This window comes from Hevea brasiliensis, chromosome 13, assembly GCF_030052815.1.
Source record: "Hevea brasiliensis isolate MT/VB/25A 57/8 chromosome 13, ASM3005281v1, whole genome shotgun sequence".
NCBI lineage: Eukaryota > Viridiplantae > Streptophyta > Magnoliopsida > Malpighiales > Euphorbiaceae > Hevea > Hevea brasiliensis.
Window position 1 is genome coordinate 80791346 of NC_079505.1, and position 17966 is coordinate 80809311.

A 17966-nucleotide genomic window follows, 5' to 3' on the forward strand; every position below is an offset into this window, starting at 1 on the left:
AAGGATTTGCAAACATTGGCAAGTTCTGCACCTGCACCTTCAATGGTGTTTGATCCCAACCAGTCAAACAAAAGAACAGTTCATAAAGGATCAGATCCCATCCACAACAGATGTTGACAGGTTGAAGCAGTTAGGCAAAGTGGAACAGAAACAGGAACTTTTGCAGCAAAGGAAGTGATGGCGAGAGGCTACAACTGATGCAAGAGAGAAATATGAGGGGGTGGGAGTCCTTTGCCTTCTTAGCTGTTTCTCAATTGGAGTTCGTTGGATTTTTAATATTTTTGTTTGCTTTTAGCCAAAGGTCTTTTTTTTTCTTTGATTTTTTTTAGTCGAGCTGAAGAATTGCAGCTAAAACCCCTCTGTGAGCCAGCATCCTCTCTATATTGTATAGACTTCTACAGCTGAATACATGAAAGATGACGATGCTGGCTCTCCTACACGAAATATATTGCTTTTCCTAATTTTCTCTGCATGAAAAAAAAAAATTTATATGTACTTTGCATGTGACTTTAGCTATCGTATTTTTCAATGATATACTTGCGTGAAACTTTTATAGCTATTCAAGTGTCTCTTTCATTGCACCACTTCATCTTATTTTTGCTGATAACCTCAAGCGTAGTGACTCAAAGTCTCATAATGGAAAAGAAGATGGAAGAAGTTCAACGTGCTCTCTAACAGAATCCCACAAAGATGATTGTCATTTAATCAGAAAAAAAATGGAGTCAACAAATATAACAACAAAATCAACAGTAAAAAGGACTATAGACAACAAATGCCCTTGCAGATCTAACAAAAAAGAAAAAAATAAGAAGAAAAAAACTGAGCTTCTGCCTCGTCCAAAAACCTGCAGCCCAGCAAAAATCATCTTTGTCTATGCACCTAAGACCAAATGTATAAAGTTGTCTCTTGGCTGATGGTCCTTTCAATTAATAAATCTCAGATCCGCGATATCTGTTCTTCCTGTAAAGTATAACTGCACTAAAGATGTCTTACGTGATACTGCCGTCCAAATCATATCTACAGCATCACCAGGCTGAGACGGATACTGATATTCAAACCGTGGTGTAATGTCCTTTCATCTTTCCCACATCATGGTCCACTTGTCTTGCTCAATACTCTGAAGAAGATTCAGTAGTTACCCTTTCCTAACAGCATCAGATGCACGCATAAATTATGCTAAATTCTAAGTAGTCTAAGACATCTTCAAATGGTAGCTCAATGTCATCGCTTATTATCACAGGAACACAATGGCTCACAATGGCATCAAAGAGACGATTTGAGGAAGGGGTATCGCCAGCAATATTGAGGCAGAACTTCAATGAGGCCATTCCTTGGCTTGCCTTGTTGATTCCATTTCCTCGAACTGTTCCAAATGCAAAGTGTACATCTTCCTCATCTCTCAGAAGGTAATACAGTTCTTGGCGAATGACTCCTCCCTAAAAGAAAAAAGAAGAAAAATGAGACTGATTAGCATATAACGAGATATACGACTTTTTTTTTCTTTTTTTTTGGCGATGGAGATATACTACTCTCCATATATAAATATAGTAAGTTCTTTCTGAAATTAAATTCAAGAAAATATGAAAACAGGAAGGGAAGTAGGACGGAAAACAAAAAAAAAAAAGACCAGTGGTCTAATATGTAGGGTAAAAAAAAAATGTGGCATTGCAAAACTATATCAATAGAAACTGACATTTATGTTGTATCATATCATAACAACATTGTTACTCAATTGTGGTTTTAGGATTAAAATCTATGATAAATGACATTGACTTTTGATTTCTTGTTCATACTTGACCATCATCCCACCGTGTGACACAAATTCGCACTTTCAAACGCCATAAAATCTAAATGGATTAGTTCATCCTCCAGTGCTGTTACGCACCAGGTTTTGAAATGGCTCCCAGGATACTGCATAATTGCCTAATTACCAACTGTTAATTCCAACTCAAAAACAAAACCTAATTATGCTTTTTGTGATGTCCAAATGGGTGTATATTGTGGCCCAATTGAAGGAAGGAACTGTCTAGAGAATATTAAGAATCATATTTCAGTTAATGAGATAATAAATTTTTGATCTGGGATGCTTTTCTACATGGCCAATAATTGAAATATTTTGTCACAGATAATCATGTTAAGATGATAACCAGGCAGCAGGAAAAAAAAATCAGAAAATTTCCAAGCAACAGCATCTAGAAAGCCTGAATCACCTTGGAAAAACTATATCATAACAATTTGAGCACTGATGTACTCTCTTGATCAACCTAGAGTTTTGGTTATAAATTCCAGTTTCAGGGATAACATATATCCATATTAAGAATGGAGGGTCAATTATAGATTATTAACACATCAAATGATGAACATTTTCAACAGTTTGTAATAAAAGGAAAGAAGGAAGAGAAACTTACGTCCTCCCTATATATTGCTCCTTGGAAAAACACCAATATGGGACTCTCATCAAAATGAGCAGATTCACCACTTGGAATGGTCCTCACAACATGCTTGTAAGAAGCAATTATATCCTTCCCAAGATTTGCAATTTGAACTGGGTATCTTCCGAAATCTGCAAGAACATACATGGCAGAACCCAGCATCTTCCTAGCATCTAACATGCTATTTGGGTGGTGGCCACAATCAAATGATCCCTTCCCCCAAATCGCTTCTATTCATCCATTCCTGACCCATTAAAAATTGCACCAACCTATCCTGCAACATCTTGTTCACACTAAGTTTTTCCTTTCCATGAAGCTTAGAATGTTGATTGTAACTCAAAGATGAGAAAAATGGCACAAAAATTATATCTGCTTAACTAGAATTCTCCACTCTAATTGCCCCGCACGCCACGTCCGACCACCTTGGGTGTGCTTGATGCTAGAAGATCAAGGGTCAGCCAGTACTTCATAATGTGCTGTAGGTTCAACACACCTGCATATGGTGGGATGTGATCAAGGTTATCAACATATGGCCATGTTTGATTTGTTTTTCCCTCCCAACCCAATAGCCCAAAGTGAAATTCAGGAGCGAAGTCATACGTATATACTCTTAAGAGAGCCTGACTGGGGTCACAGTTTTTCTTTCTGTGCTTTCTAAAAGCAGCCATTTCTGGATTTGGATGATTCACTCCTCTGCTTCTCATTGATGATCTAGTTTCAATTAGTGATGGCATGGAATAGAAGAACGGAATTTTGACTGGTTCACTTTTGGCCTTGGGTTTCAAATAAACTGATGTACTATTCATAAGAATTAGCTTGAAAACAGATGCGGGCAGTAGAGTAATATTTCCAAGTTGAAGAAGGGAAACCGAGGAAATGATAAAAAAAAAAAAAAGAACATAGAAATGGAAATCAAGAAAAAAAGAAACGTTGATGGAAGTCTGCTTTTCTCAAACATTGATAGAATTGGAGGAAAAAAAAAATATTCAATTATAAAATTTAGCAGGACTGCAGGAGGCAAGAGGTATTACACAATGAATCTAAGCAAATAAAGTTAATTTCCCAGTAAAAAAAGACGTACAGTAAAGACTCCTAGCATATGCCCAAGCAAAACTTATCTCAGCTTCTTAATGCATCAATGCAGAAGGTAATCACTTGAAAAACGAGCTATTAGTTCCTAAGCAATAACAGGAACAACTTTGTTTCCACAAACATGACCTTCTCCAAATAAAAGCTAAACCCGAATTCTAACCTTAATCCCTTGAAAAGATATCAAGGATTCATCCACAACATATTCTGCTACAGATTTCAACCACCTGAAAATTTCCAGCACCCAACTATTTCTAAAAGAAGAAGAAGAGGAAGAAAATTATTTTCCTCTTCTTCCGAAATTATTCAGTGCTTATATTTTATGAACTTCTTCATTGAGCTACCGAAGCAAGTACTTTATCTGCAAACCAAGTGGATAAAAGAACACACAAAAAAATCGTAATTTTGAGCTCAAACAAGTAGATTTTTGTATTACATGGACAATTAAGGAACATCCTAAACAAATGAAAAACAGAGTGAAAAACAAATACAAAATCAAACTTTATCATCTGGGCACGCAAGCTACATGATTTGATAATCTGGGTCAATGAGAACTTGCAAGAAAGAGTACCTGACTCGAGACTCCATGGCCAGAAGGGTTAAGCATCTTTTCCAGACAGAGCAGCACTCGGCGGCGGGCAGTCTGGACAATACTTTCGTCTCTTCTAATCCTAAAACTAGACTTTTGGCCTAGCATTATATTTAATTTATTTAAAATATTTTTTAAAATTATTTATAAAAAATATGAAAATATAAAAAATAAAGAATAAAATGTTCAACAAAAAAATAAAAAAGATATGGGAGAAAATCTTAATTTGATATTGTATTTTTTTTTACGTGAGCATGAATAGTTTGATATTTTATGTATGATATTAGTTCATATAATTTATAATTATGACTATTAATTAATATTAGGTAGGTGTTTTTAAAATATGTATTTCATGTTTTTTTTACTTATTTTTATTTTATTAAATTTTTAATATGATATATTATTATTATATAATTTTTTATTTTTGGTAATGTGTATGTTGTATATGTATTTATTTTTTTAAAATTAAATTAAAAAAATGAAATTATATTAATAGAAATAAAAAATTATAGAGGTAAAATTTATAATGAAAATTTTATTATTATAATAAAATTTTATAATTATAAGTATTTTATAAATATATAAATTTAATTATTTATTATTTTATTAATTCACAAATATTAAGTTAATTAAGATTAATTAATTTTTATCATTTTATAATTTTTATAAAATATATATAATTAACATAAAAAATTTAAAATTTTTTCAATACTATTTAAGAGTTTATATATAATAGTAAAATAAATTCAATTTGATATAATTTTATATAATATTAAATTTTTTTATTTCTAATTATTTTTAATTTAATTTTTTAATTTTATTTGATAAAATTAATTGTGCACGTCTATATTAATAAGTATTAATATTATTAATTTTTATTTAATATATAATATTTTATATTATTTCATATTTTTTATGATGCAAAGAAAAATTTTAAAAGTAAGATTAAAAAATATATTAATACTCATAAATGATTTATAAATAATAAATTAACTAAAATTTTCTTTTCTATAAAAAATAAAAAATAAATGCTAATAAAATAAAAATATTGATGTTAATATATTATTATTTTTAATTGAAATAATTGTAATAAAAGATGTATAGATAATTATTTGATTTATAATAAAATATTTTATCAAATGTATTTTTAAATTAAATTTTTATAATTATTTTTTTAAAGGTAAATATCTAATTTCGATAAAAGAAGTTATTGAATCTAAATAAATAAAAATTTTATTAAGTGATGTAATGTTTGTATTCATACAAAAATTGTAATTTTTTTAATCAAATATCATTTTGTGTTTATGTTTATAATATAAATTTATTAAATTGAAATACTAATTTTATATTAAAAGTATGATTTTTAATTTTTTATATATATTCACTATTTATTAAGTTAGAATAATATTATGATATTAAAAAATTAAAAAATATTATATTCTTTACATATATATACATAAATATTTTTAAACTTTTAATAATATATCATTTTAAAATAAAAAATAATGTTGTAAATTATAATCATCCTATTAATTATGTTAATTTTATAATTAAATTCAAACTTAATATATTAGGTTAATTATTAATTTTAATAATATTTGTTTACCTATTTAAATTTTTTTTCATATATATAATTTATTTTTTAATACTTTATATATAATTATACATTATTTAAAAATTTGATATTCATATAATTTTAATATATATTACATACTAATTAAATATTTTTTATAAATATAAATTTCTTTTTTTCGTTGTTGAAAATATATATATATATATATATATATATATATATATATATAACTTATCAATTAGCAATATTTCCATAAAACTTAAAATTTAATTTTAATTAGAGCTAATTTATTTATTTATGTAATAATTAAAAATTTTAAAAATATATTGATAATTAAGAATAATATAAATTTATTTTATATAAAATATTTTTTTAATGAACTTATAAAAAGTTAAATTAACTGATAATTTCATAAATATTAATAAAAGAATTCATATATTTGATTGATAAAAATTATTTTTTTTTCTTGTTTTTATACATAAATTTAAATATAATTATATTTAAATAATTTTATATAAATAATTATAAAATAATAATAAAAATTTATTAGAATTCATTAAAAAAAGTGATTGATATAAATAAAAATATATTTTTATTTTCATAAATAATGTAAATTATGAAAGTATTTTTATAAAATTTTATTTAAAATTATATTATAATAAAAAAATAATTAAGTAAACTTTAAATACAAATAAGATTAAGAATTTTAAATTTATATAAAATTTAAAATAATATAAACAATTAAATTTTAAGTCATAGGAATTTTAAATTCAAATAAACTTAATAATAAAAATTTATTAGAATTCATTAAAAAAGTGATTGATATAAATAAAATATATTTTTATTTTATAAATAATGTAAATTATGAAAGTATTTTTATAAAATTTTATTTAAAATTATATTATAATAAAAAATAATTAAGTAAACTTTAAATACAAATAAGATTAAGATTTTTAGATTTATATAAAATCTAAAATAATATAAACAATTCAATTTTAAGTTATAGGAATTTTAAATTCAAATAAACTCTAAAAATAAATAAATATTAAAAAATATAATTCCAAATACTATAAATAATGAAGGGCAATTTTGTCAAAGTTAATGTTTCCCTTTTACACATTTATATATTATGTAAATTAATATACAATTATTGTCATAAATGATTCTATTATAAGAAATTAAGTATATAATTTTTAATTATAATGAATAAAAAAGTAAATTTAATTTATATAATTTATAATCATAACTCATAATTATATTAATATTAATTAAATTATACTTATTGTCATAATTTTTTTTTCTCAAAGGTAGACACACGCACGTGGTTCAGGGACGGGACACACCTTTCAGTAAAACCATGGTAAATTTAGCAAGACATGTTAACCCATATAAACCACACTCATGCACTATCTACGATCGATATGAGAGCTCGAAGACTCAGTCCCACTAGGATACTTATGCAAGTTAGGGCATACTTACATACACCGACTCACCCCCTTGACTTTAAGATTTTTTTTTTAAAGGTAAACACACACACATGGTTTAGAGATAGGATACACCCTTTGGTAAAATCATGGCCATGCTAACCCACATAAATTACACGCACGCGCTATCTACGATCGATGTGGGAGTCCAAAAGGCTCTATTGTCATAATTTTTTTTATTATAAGAAATGAGAACATGATTATATAAATTATGTTTAACAATGAAAAGCAATTCTAAGGTGAATTTATTAAAAAATACACTTTCATGTCAATAAAAAGACATATTTAATATTGTAACATAATATAAAATTTGAATGAAATGAAAGAAAAAAAATATTTGGTAATATTATGTTAATTTATTTTAAAACTTATATATATATATATATATATATACTAATTCTAAAAAGTAAATCTATAAAATTATGCATTTTTTTTCTTTATATATATACATACATATTGCTATTAAAAAAATTTCTTAAATATATTAAAAAAATATTAAAAATTAATTTAAAATTAAATATATTTTGTTTATAAAATTTTAAAATAATTAAATGTAACACCCCAGGAATTTTAAATTTTATTATTTTATGAATATTATTGATATTTTAATTTTATTTAAATTTTAGGAATTTTTTTTTAGATTTTTTCGAAAATATAAACTTTGATGATTTTTAAAAATTTATTTAAAGACCACGTGGCAAAACTAAAAATATATTTGGAGTCTACGTATTTTTCTAAGTTTTTTGAAATTTTTTCGGAATTTTTGGACCTCGTTTTCGGTCCCGAGGCAGAGTAAAAATTCAAAATTTTGTATCCTGAATCGGACCGGCTGAATCGAACCGGGCCGGATCGGACCGATCGAATCGGACCGGCCTTTTCTTTTTCTTCCTTCTTCCTTCTTCCTCCCGCGCGAGTCTACGATTTATGTTGCATTCATAACTGTGAAAGTGCCATGTATGTTGCTGTGGTAATTTGGAGCAGTGTGCGTGCGTTGGCGTGCGTGTGATGTGGTGTGGACTATGGATAGGACGGGTAGTCACGGCTTGAGTTCTTCGCTGGGACCCGATCCTTCCGGGGGTAGTCACGGCTTGAGTTCTTCGCTGGGACCCCCGATTTGGTTTATTAAGCGAAAGTCCGGCTTGAGTTCTTCGCTGGCACCAGATTGGATTTAAGAGAGCTGTATAGGGGATCAGCTCCCATATATTATGATTGATACTATAGGGTGTGTGAGTGCTCCAAATTACCTTTTTGATGTTATGATATGAAAATGTTGTTGATGTTGCATTTCACTCTACAGGGTGCATTAGTTTTAGATAGTTATAGAGATTATGGTTAAAATTGATAATTTACTCTCTGAGTTGAACGCTCACTCCTGTTCAATATTTTTTCAGGCTACAGGAGGATTTTATTGTGGTTAACCTGCTTTTCTCCCTCGCAGGTTGTTTATCAATATTTGTGTAATTTTATTTACTCCTAGAATTTCCGCATGTGATAGAAATATTATTTGAATTGGGTCTGTAAACTAAATTGTTATTTTGGGCCTGTAAACATAATATTTTATGCATGATTGATGGATTGGATGAGGGAGCTGAGCTCCCATTTATTTTTATGATGATGAGTATGTGGAGGGTGAGCTGAGCTCCCCAATTGATGTTATATTTTGTTTACAGGTCGGGTGAGTCAAAAACTCCCCGTTGGAAGGTCCATTTTATGGCCGGACTCTGTCCGGTTGTTTTCTTGAATTTGAGCCCAAATGGGCCGTAGAGTTGGGTTAATGAATAGTTAGGCTTACTACAGGTAGGGGTGTGCAGTTTTCGGTTTAAACCGAAAAACCGAACCGAACCGATTAATTCGGTTCAATCGGTTCGATTTTAAAATTTAATCGGTTCGGTTTATAATTTTGATAATTTCGGTTAATCGGTTCGGTTCGGTTATTTTCATAAAAAATCAAAAAAACTGAACCGAACCGAAATTATTAATATATATAAGAAATAAAAAAAAAATCGAATCAAATTGAATGGGCCGTAGAGTTGGGTTAATGAATAGTTAGGCTTACTACAGGTAGGGGTGTGCAGTTTTCGGTTTAAACCGAAAAATCGAACCGAACCGATTAATTCGGTTCAATCGGTTCGGTTTTAAAATTTAATCGGTTCGGTTTATAATTTTGATAATTTTGGTTAATCGGTTCGGTTCGGTTATTTTCATAAAAAATCAAAAAAACCGAACCGAACCGAAATTATTAATATATATAAGAAATAAAAAAAATCGAATCAAATTGAATCGAACCGAAATCAAAGAAAATCGAACCGAACCTAAAGATTTTTGATTTTTGATTTCTAATTTTTTTTGTTTTTATGTTTTTATTATTTAGATTTAATGTTAAAAATATGAAATTTTATAAATTTCGGCCGAATCGAAATTTATCGATTCGATTCAGTTCGATTTTCTCTTATTAATCGGTTCAGTTCGGTTTTTAAAATTTTTTATTTTCGGTTTTCGGTTTTATCGGTTCGGAATCGAACCGACCGTTTGCACACCCCTAATTATAGGCCTCGGGGGCTTTAGGCTGGCCCAGGTTCTAGTGCCGGTCCGGCCCATAGGTTGGGTCGTGACAAATGTGGTATCAGAGCTTAGGCTCCAAATTCTTAGGGAATGTTTGTCTAAAGTGTTGGGAAGAGTCTACTAGGAGTCACATGCGGAAAAATAGGGTCCACATTCGTCTTGCATTGTCATCTTTGCTTCAAGTTTCTGCTTCATGTAATTATGTATAAATATGAGTCTATAGAGCTGTGTAACATGCTGTTTTGAATTTTGTGGGCTAATACTGCTGAATTTCAGGAAAATGCGTAGAAGCAGGAGAGCTACCATTGCACTGTAACTGATGTGCCCGACGAGGTGTCAAGACAGATGAGGCGCCTGCCCCGAGGAGGCGGGGTAGGAGGCCTAGAGCTGCTCAAGTAGAAGAGCAGCTGCCAACAGTTCAGGATCAGTCTTTCATGGCTCAGGGTCCCATGGACCCCATGGCAGCTACTCTAGCTGGATTGCAGAGAACCATCGACATGATGGCGCAATATATGGTCCACCCTCCACAGCAGCAGCAGTCCACCGCATCACGAGGGTAACCTTATAAACAAATCATCAATTTTAAGAAGTTGGTGCCTGGTACTTATGATGTGTTAGACGATGCATATCGGTTTTTGGATTCCTGCAGACAGGCAGGAACAGAATTACAGTTGACTGATAGGAGACTAATAGAGTGTATGCAGCATGTCATGGGACCTAGTTTGTGGAACTGTTCATCAATCGGTTTGTGCCAGAAAGCTTCAGGGATCAAAAGCAGTGAGCCTTTGAGGCCTTAAGACAGAATGGCAGGTCTGTAGATGAGTATGCTACAGAATTTCTGGAGTTGAGCAAGTATGCCCCTACAGCAGTAGCTACAGAAACTATGAAGGTGAAGAGGTTCCTAAAGGGGCTGGACAGGAGGTATGCAAATCTGGCCATGATGTCGGATCAGTCGTTTGATGTGGTAGTTGATCGAGCCAGACAGATAGAGATTAGCTATGTTGCGGATGACAACGGAAGAGCAAAGAAAAACAGAGCAGAGGGTTCTACCGGTGTTCCCCAAATGGGTACTCCAAACAGTGGTGGCCAGAGTAATTACAGAGGAAAAAGTAGGAACAAGAAGAGTGGTTTTAGACACAAACCTCGAGGGTTCAGACTAGGATATGGATCCTGCAGTGGTCACAGTTCAGGATACAGCAGTTCTGGGTCTGGTTCGGGATCCTCCTTGGCACCTTGTGCACAGTGTGGAAGAGGACATTCAGGACCTTGTTTGATGGGTTCAGGAGTATGTTTCAGGTGTGGCCAACCAGGTCACTTTGCTAGAGAATGCCCCGTGTTCAGAGAGCCACAGATGGGGTCACAGGGTTTTGTTGCAAATGTTCCTCGTCAGTTGTATCCGGGTGCTTCGGCATGGCAGCGATCGGCCATGTACAAAGGCGAGGACAAGGGGGACATGGATTTGGAGGCGATCAGAGGTAGAAGTCGATCGTGGTTACGCCACTCAGGGTAGGGGTCAAGCTCGGGTTTTCACCCTGACCCACCAGGATGCTCAGGCTTCAAATGCAGTTGTGGCAGGTATTCTTCTGGTCTATTCCTATGAGGCTCGTGTTTTAATAGATCCGGGTGCTACACACTCATTTGTCTCCCCTGTGTTTGCCATGAGGTTGGGTAGAAACCCTACAACCTTAGAATGTCCTTTGTCGGTAGCTACCTCGCTTGGTGACAACATAGATGTAGACATGGTTTTTCCGGGTAGCCCAGTAGTAGTGGATGGAAAGATCCTCTCAGCAGACTTGGTTCCTCTACCAGTAATGGATTTTGATGTAATTCTGGGAATGGATTGGTTGGCAACTCACTATGCTACTTTAGACTGCAGGAATATTTCCACATACCTGGTGTGGAAGAGTTTAGCTTTGACGGTGACAGGAGCGTGGCTCCATATAATTTGGTGTCAGCAATTAGTGCTAGAAAAATGTTGAGGCGTGGATGCCAAGGGTATTTGGCATTGGTGAGAGATACATCTGTAGAAGGTGCCAACATGAAAAATGTTCCTGTTGTCAGAGAATTTATGGATGTCTTTCCAGAGGAGCTTCCAGGGTTGCCACCAGGAAGGGAAATAGAGTTTTGCATTGATGTTGTACCGGGTACGAACCCCATATCAATGCCACCTTACAGGATGGCACCAGCAGAATTGAAAGAGCTAAAGGAGCAACTACAGGAGCTATTGGACAAGGGTTTCATATGTCCGAGCACTTCACCCTGGGGTGCTCCTGTGCTATTTGTAAGAAAGAAAGATGGGTCATTGAGGTTGTGTATTGACTACAGATAGCTGAACAAAGTGACTGTGAAGAATAAGTATCCACTTCCTCGGATCGATGATCTGTTTGATCAGCTCCAAGGGGCTAGATTATTTTCCAAGATAGACCTGCGATCAGGCTACCATCAGTTGAGAATCAGGAATGAGGACGTGTCCAAAACGGCATTCAGGACAAGATATGGTCATTATGAGTTCTTGGTGATGTCTTTTGGACTCACTAATGCACCAGCAGCCTTCATGGACTTGATGAACAGGGTGTTCAAGCCATTTTTGGACCGTTTTGTCATCGTATTCATAGATGACATTTTGGTATACTCTCGAACCGAGGAAGAACACGTGTGGCACTTGAGAATAGTGTTGCAGACTTTGAGGGAGCACCAGCTATATGCCAAAATTTCAAAATGTGAATTTTGGCTAGAAAGCATCTCATTCTTGGGACACGTGGTTTCTAGTGACGGCATTCAAGTGGATCCCAAGAAAATTGACGCTGTAACTGATTGGCTTAGGCCTATAACAGTCACTGAGGTGCGAAGTTTTCTGGGTTTAGCTGGCTCCTATAGGCGTTTTTTGCAAGATTTTTCCAGGATAACAGTTCCCTTAACTAAGTTAACTCGGAAGAATGTTCCATTCATTTGGACAGATGACTGTGAGAAGAGCTTCCAGAAGCTTAAGGAGTGTCTAACCACCGCCCCTGTGTTGACACTACCTATGAGTGGTGAAGGATACACCGTGTACTGTGACGCCTCCAGAGTTGGCTTAGGGTGTGTTTTGATGCAGAATGGAAAGGTAGTGGCTTATGCTTCAAGGCAGCTGAAGAGGCATGAGCAGAACTACCCCACCCATGATTTGGAAATGGCGGCTGTAATCTTTGCACTAAAAATCTGGAGACATTACCTGTATGGTGAAGTGTGCGAGATATACACTGACCATAAGAGTTTGAAGTACATCTTTCAACAGAGGGATTTAAACTTGAGACAGAGGAGATGGATGGAGCTTCTGAAAGACTATGATTGCACTATCCAGTACCACCCTGGGAAGGCCAATGTAGTAGCAGATGCTTTGAGCAGAAAATCTTCTGGCAGTTTGGCGCACATTTCAGCAGAGAAGAGACCATTGATTCAGGAGGTACATGAGTTGATGGATCAAGGTTTAATCCTAGATCATTCAAATGAGGGGGTATTGCTGGCTCATTTTTCAGTGAGGCCAGACTTGAGAGACAGAGTTAGAGTTTCCCAGCACAGAGACCAACAATTGATGAAGATCATAGAAAGAGTACAGCAAGGTGAAGGTGGTGAGTTTGGATTTGCCAATGATGGCGCCCTTATGCAAGGTTCTAGGATATGTGTGCCCGATGTGGACAATCTCAGAGATGAAATCATGCGAGAGGCACACTATACACTGTACAGTGTCCATCCAGGTTCCACCAAGATGTACCATAATGTGAAAGATAGCTACTGGTGGAATGGCATGAAGAGAGACATAGCAGACTTTGTGTCCAAGTGCTTGACTTGTCAGAAGATGAAGTTTGAACACCAGAGATCGTCAGGGAAGCTGCAAGAGCTCCCTATCCCAGAATGGAAGTGGGAAATGATCACTATGGATTTTGTGACTGGGTTGCCTCGTACCACACGAGGATATGATTCGATATGGGTAATTGTGGACCGTCTAACCAAATCAGCTCACTTTTTGCCTGTGAAGACTACGTATTCTGTGGCACAGTACGCCCGACTCTACATTCGAGAAATAGTCAGATTGCATGGAGTTCCAGCTTCTATAATATCTGACAGAGGGCCCCAGTTCACTTCTCGGTTTTGGAGGAAGTTGCAGGAGGCACTTGGTACACAGTTGAACTTTAGTACGGCTTTCCACCCTCAGATAGACGGACAGTCTGAAAGGACAATCCAAACACTAGAAGACATGCTTCGCATGAGTGTTTTGGATTTTGGAGGTCAATGGGATGATCAGCTAGCTTTGGTAGAGTTTGCCTACAACAACAGTTACCATTCCAGCATAGGGATGGCACCCTATGAGGCATTATATGGAAGAAAGTGTAGGTCTCCTCTGTGTTGGACGGAAATGGGAGAAGCGAGGGTGCATGACGTAGACCTAGTGCAGTACACTTCAGAAGTAGTTCCTTTAATCAGGGAACGATTGAAAACAGCTTTCAGTAGGCAGAAGAGTTATGCAGACCCCAGACGGAGGGATGTGGAGTTTGCAGTAGGCGACTATGTATTCCTGAAGGTTTCTCCGATGAAGGGAGTGATGAGATTTGGGAAGAAGGGCAAGTTGGCACCTCGGTATATTGGACCTTTTGAGGTTACTGATAGAGTTGGAGCAGTTGCCTACCGGTTGGAGCTACCACCCAACCTTTCTCACGTTCATCCCGTATTTCACATCTCCATGCTCAGGAAATACATTCCAGATCCTTCTCATGTACTACAGCCAGATGTAATAGAGCTAAAAGAGAATTTGACATTTGAGGAGCAACCTGTAGCCATAGTGGACTATCAAGTGAGACAGCTAAGATCAAAACAGATCCCTATGGTTAAGGTTTTGTGGAGGAGTCAGTCAGTAGAAGAGTGCACCTGGGAGTCAGAACGGGACATGCGTAGCAAGTACCCTTACTTGTTCAATGTGTAATCATGTACTTTATTCTGCCTTGGGGAAGAATGTAACACCCCAAGAATTTTAAATTTTATTATTTTATGAGTATTATTGATATTTTAATTTTATTTAAATTTTAGGAATTTTTTTTAGATTTTTCGGATTTTAAAAATCGGGTTCGATTTTCCGAAAATATAAACTTTGATGATTTTTAAAAATTTATTTAAAGACCACGTGGCAAAACTAAAAATATATTTGGAGTCTACGTATTTTTCTGAGTTTTCTGAAATTTTTTCAGAATTTTTGGACCTCGTTTTCGGTCCCGAGGTAGAGTAAAAATTCAAAATTTTGTATCATGAATCGGACCGGCCGAATTGAACCGGACCGGTCGAATCGGACCGGCCTTTTCTTTTTCTTCCTTCTTCCTCCCGCGCGCATCTGACCTCCTCCCCTTCTCTCTCTCTTTTCTCTCTCCTCCCTCCTCCCCTTGCCGCGCCGCCACCTCCCCTGCCTCCCCACCTCGCCGGCGCCCCACCTCAGCCCTCCCCCACGGCCAGACGCCGCCTGGAACGCCGGAAAACAGCTCCAGAAACGACGCACAGCGCGCGCGTGACTCCTCGACTTCCCGGCCAAAATCCGACCTATCCGGCCACCAATCGGACCGGGTCTTGTGTATAAACTCATCTACTCGTCAAGAGCTTTCCATAGACACCAAGAATACCGAAATCCATCGAGCGGTTTGTCCAATTTTTGCTCGGGAAGTTTTAGCCCATTTTGACTTTCGGGCTAGATTTCTCACAAACCATGAACCCCACGAGAAACCGAGAGTACTAGAGCGCTCCACTCGTCGAGAGCTTCGCGGCGACATAAATTTCGAATTTTTCCGACACCGTTTTTCGGTGGGTCCCACGGAACTTCGCAGTGTTTTTCCGAGCATTTAATGAGCTTAGAAAATTCTGAAAAATTTATGTACTAACCCCCGTGTTGTGGGCTTCGTGTAGGTATCCTCAATTCGCGGAAATTTGATAGTGGTCCGGGTCTGTAAATTTCTGGCTAAATAGACCCGTTACCGGAAAAGTCTCCGAATTGGACCGAGGTTTTGGCTACCCCCCCATTGTCAGACATCCCGAGCGCGTTCCCGAAGTCGGAATCGGCAAAGGTAAACCCGAACCTTGCTTTTTCGTAATTTTCTAGTGCTTAAATAGGATTAAAAATCCATAAAATATTCGTGGTAGCTCAGAAAATTATGATTCTTTTTGCAATAGCCTAGTAATATTGCTAAGGACCGCGGGGCAAAGTTTTAGAATTTTTAGAGCTTGTTTGGGCAGTTTTTGCAAAAATGATCAATTATGAGGACTAAATTGAAATTTTACATATTGTGATGAATGATTGATTTGATGGGCCCAGGAGGGGCTGTGTGATGTGATTGAATGGTGGATATATGAGTTGCGAATATAGAAGTGTGTTTTGAGCCCTTTTGCAGGTTGGGTAGGTCCTAGGTATAGGGGAGACTCTGCCGGATTTTCGGCACGACTTAGGACGTATTTGGTCTTTTCATGATTTGTATTGAGTCATTTGTATTAAATAATTGTAATGTAATTGTCAGGTGAGCCGGGACAGCCTTCTTCCTCCGCCCAGCCGCCTCAGTGACCACCGTCAAGTCTGTGAGTAAAATATTAATTTTAATTGTAATTTCACTATTATTATATGTTCAAGCATGCCCATGCATCACTTATATGCATATATCTATGTAGATAAACTTTAGGCACGATTTATGTTGCATTCATAACTGTGAAAGTGCCATGTATGTTGCTGTGGTAATTTGGAGCAGTGTGCGTGCGTTGGCGTGCGTGTGATGTGGTGTGGACTATGGATAGGACGGGTAGTCACGGCTTGAGTTCTTCGCTGGGACCCGATCCTTCGGGGGGTAGTCACGGCTTGAGTTCTTCGCTGGGACCCCCGATTTGGTTTATTAAGCGAAAGTCCGGCTTGAGTTCTTCATCGCACTGTGTTGGATTTAAGAGAGTCAGATAGGGGATCAGCTCCCATATATTATGATTGATACTACAGGGTGTGTGAGTGCTCCAAATTACCTTTTTGATGTTATGATGTGAAAATATTGTTGATGTTGCATTTCACTCTACAGGGTGCATTAGTTTTAGATAGTTATAGAGATTATGGTTAAAATTGATATTTTACTCTCTGAGTCGAACGCTCACTCCTGTTCAATATTTTTTCAGGCTACAGGAGGATTTTATTGTGGTTAACCTGCTTTTCTCCCTCGCAGGTTGTTTATCAATAGTTGTGTAATTTTATTTACTCCTAGAATTTTCGCATGTGATAGAAATATTATTTGAATTGGGTCTGTAAACTAAATTGTTATTTTGGGCCTATAAACATAATATTCTATGCATGATTGATGGATTGGATGAGGGAGCTGAGCTCCCATTTATTTTTATGATGATGAGTATGTGGAGGGTGAGCTGAGCTCCCCAATTGATGTTATATTTTGTTTACAGGTTGGGTGAGTCAAAAACTCCTCGTTGGAAGGTCCATTTTATGGCCGGACTCTGTCCGGTTGTTTTCTTGAAATTGGGCCCAAATGGGTCGTAGAGTTGGGTTAATGAATAGTTAGGCTTACTACGTGCCTCGGGGGCTTTAGGTTGGCCCAGGTCCTAGTGCCGGTCCGGCCCATAGGTTGGGTCGTGACATTAAATAATTTTAAAATATATTTAAATAATTTTTTTTTGTCATAACCTCAATCCAACTGGACTTTAATATTCTAAGGTACCATTATATATATATATATATATATAAAAGCTAATTCATGTTAAAAGATACTATCATTTATCATAGAATCAAAACTCTATTTAAACTTGTTTAAAAAATGCTTTACAAAAAATAAAATGCCATTTTACTTTTTAAAAAAAATCATCACATAGCATTTAAAAGAATTAAATTAATATAATTTATAAAGTAATAAAAATAATTTATTAATCAAATTATTTTAAATTTTAAAAATTAAATGACATATATTTTTATATTATTTTTTAAAATACAAAATCATATAAATTGTTGTAAAAAACATAAAACATTATATTATCACATTCTTAAAAAATATTTGCAGGAAAATAATTAATAATTATCAAATAAATAAAATTTTAATTTCATTTTGATAAGCATATTATTATTTAAAATTTTAAATTACATTGAAATTATGTTTCATATATATATATATATATATATATATATTATTTTGTGTTTCAAAATTATTGTTCTTTGACTAATACATTATTTTTCTTTAACTTATTTTTAT

At 34.8% G+C, this 17966-nt stretch overlaps 1 pseudogene; it reads right to left on the reverse strand.

The window, feature by feature from the left end:
• Positions 1 to 672: 672 nt before the first annotated feature.
• LOC110650770 (probable arabinosyltransferase ARAD1) lies at positions 673 to 4207 on the reverse strand (annotated as a pseudogene).
• Between the last annotated feature and the right edge of the window lie 13759 nt (positions 4208 to 17966).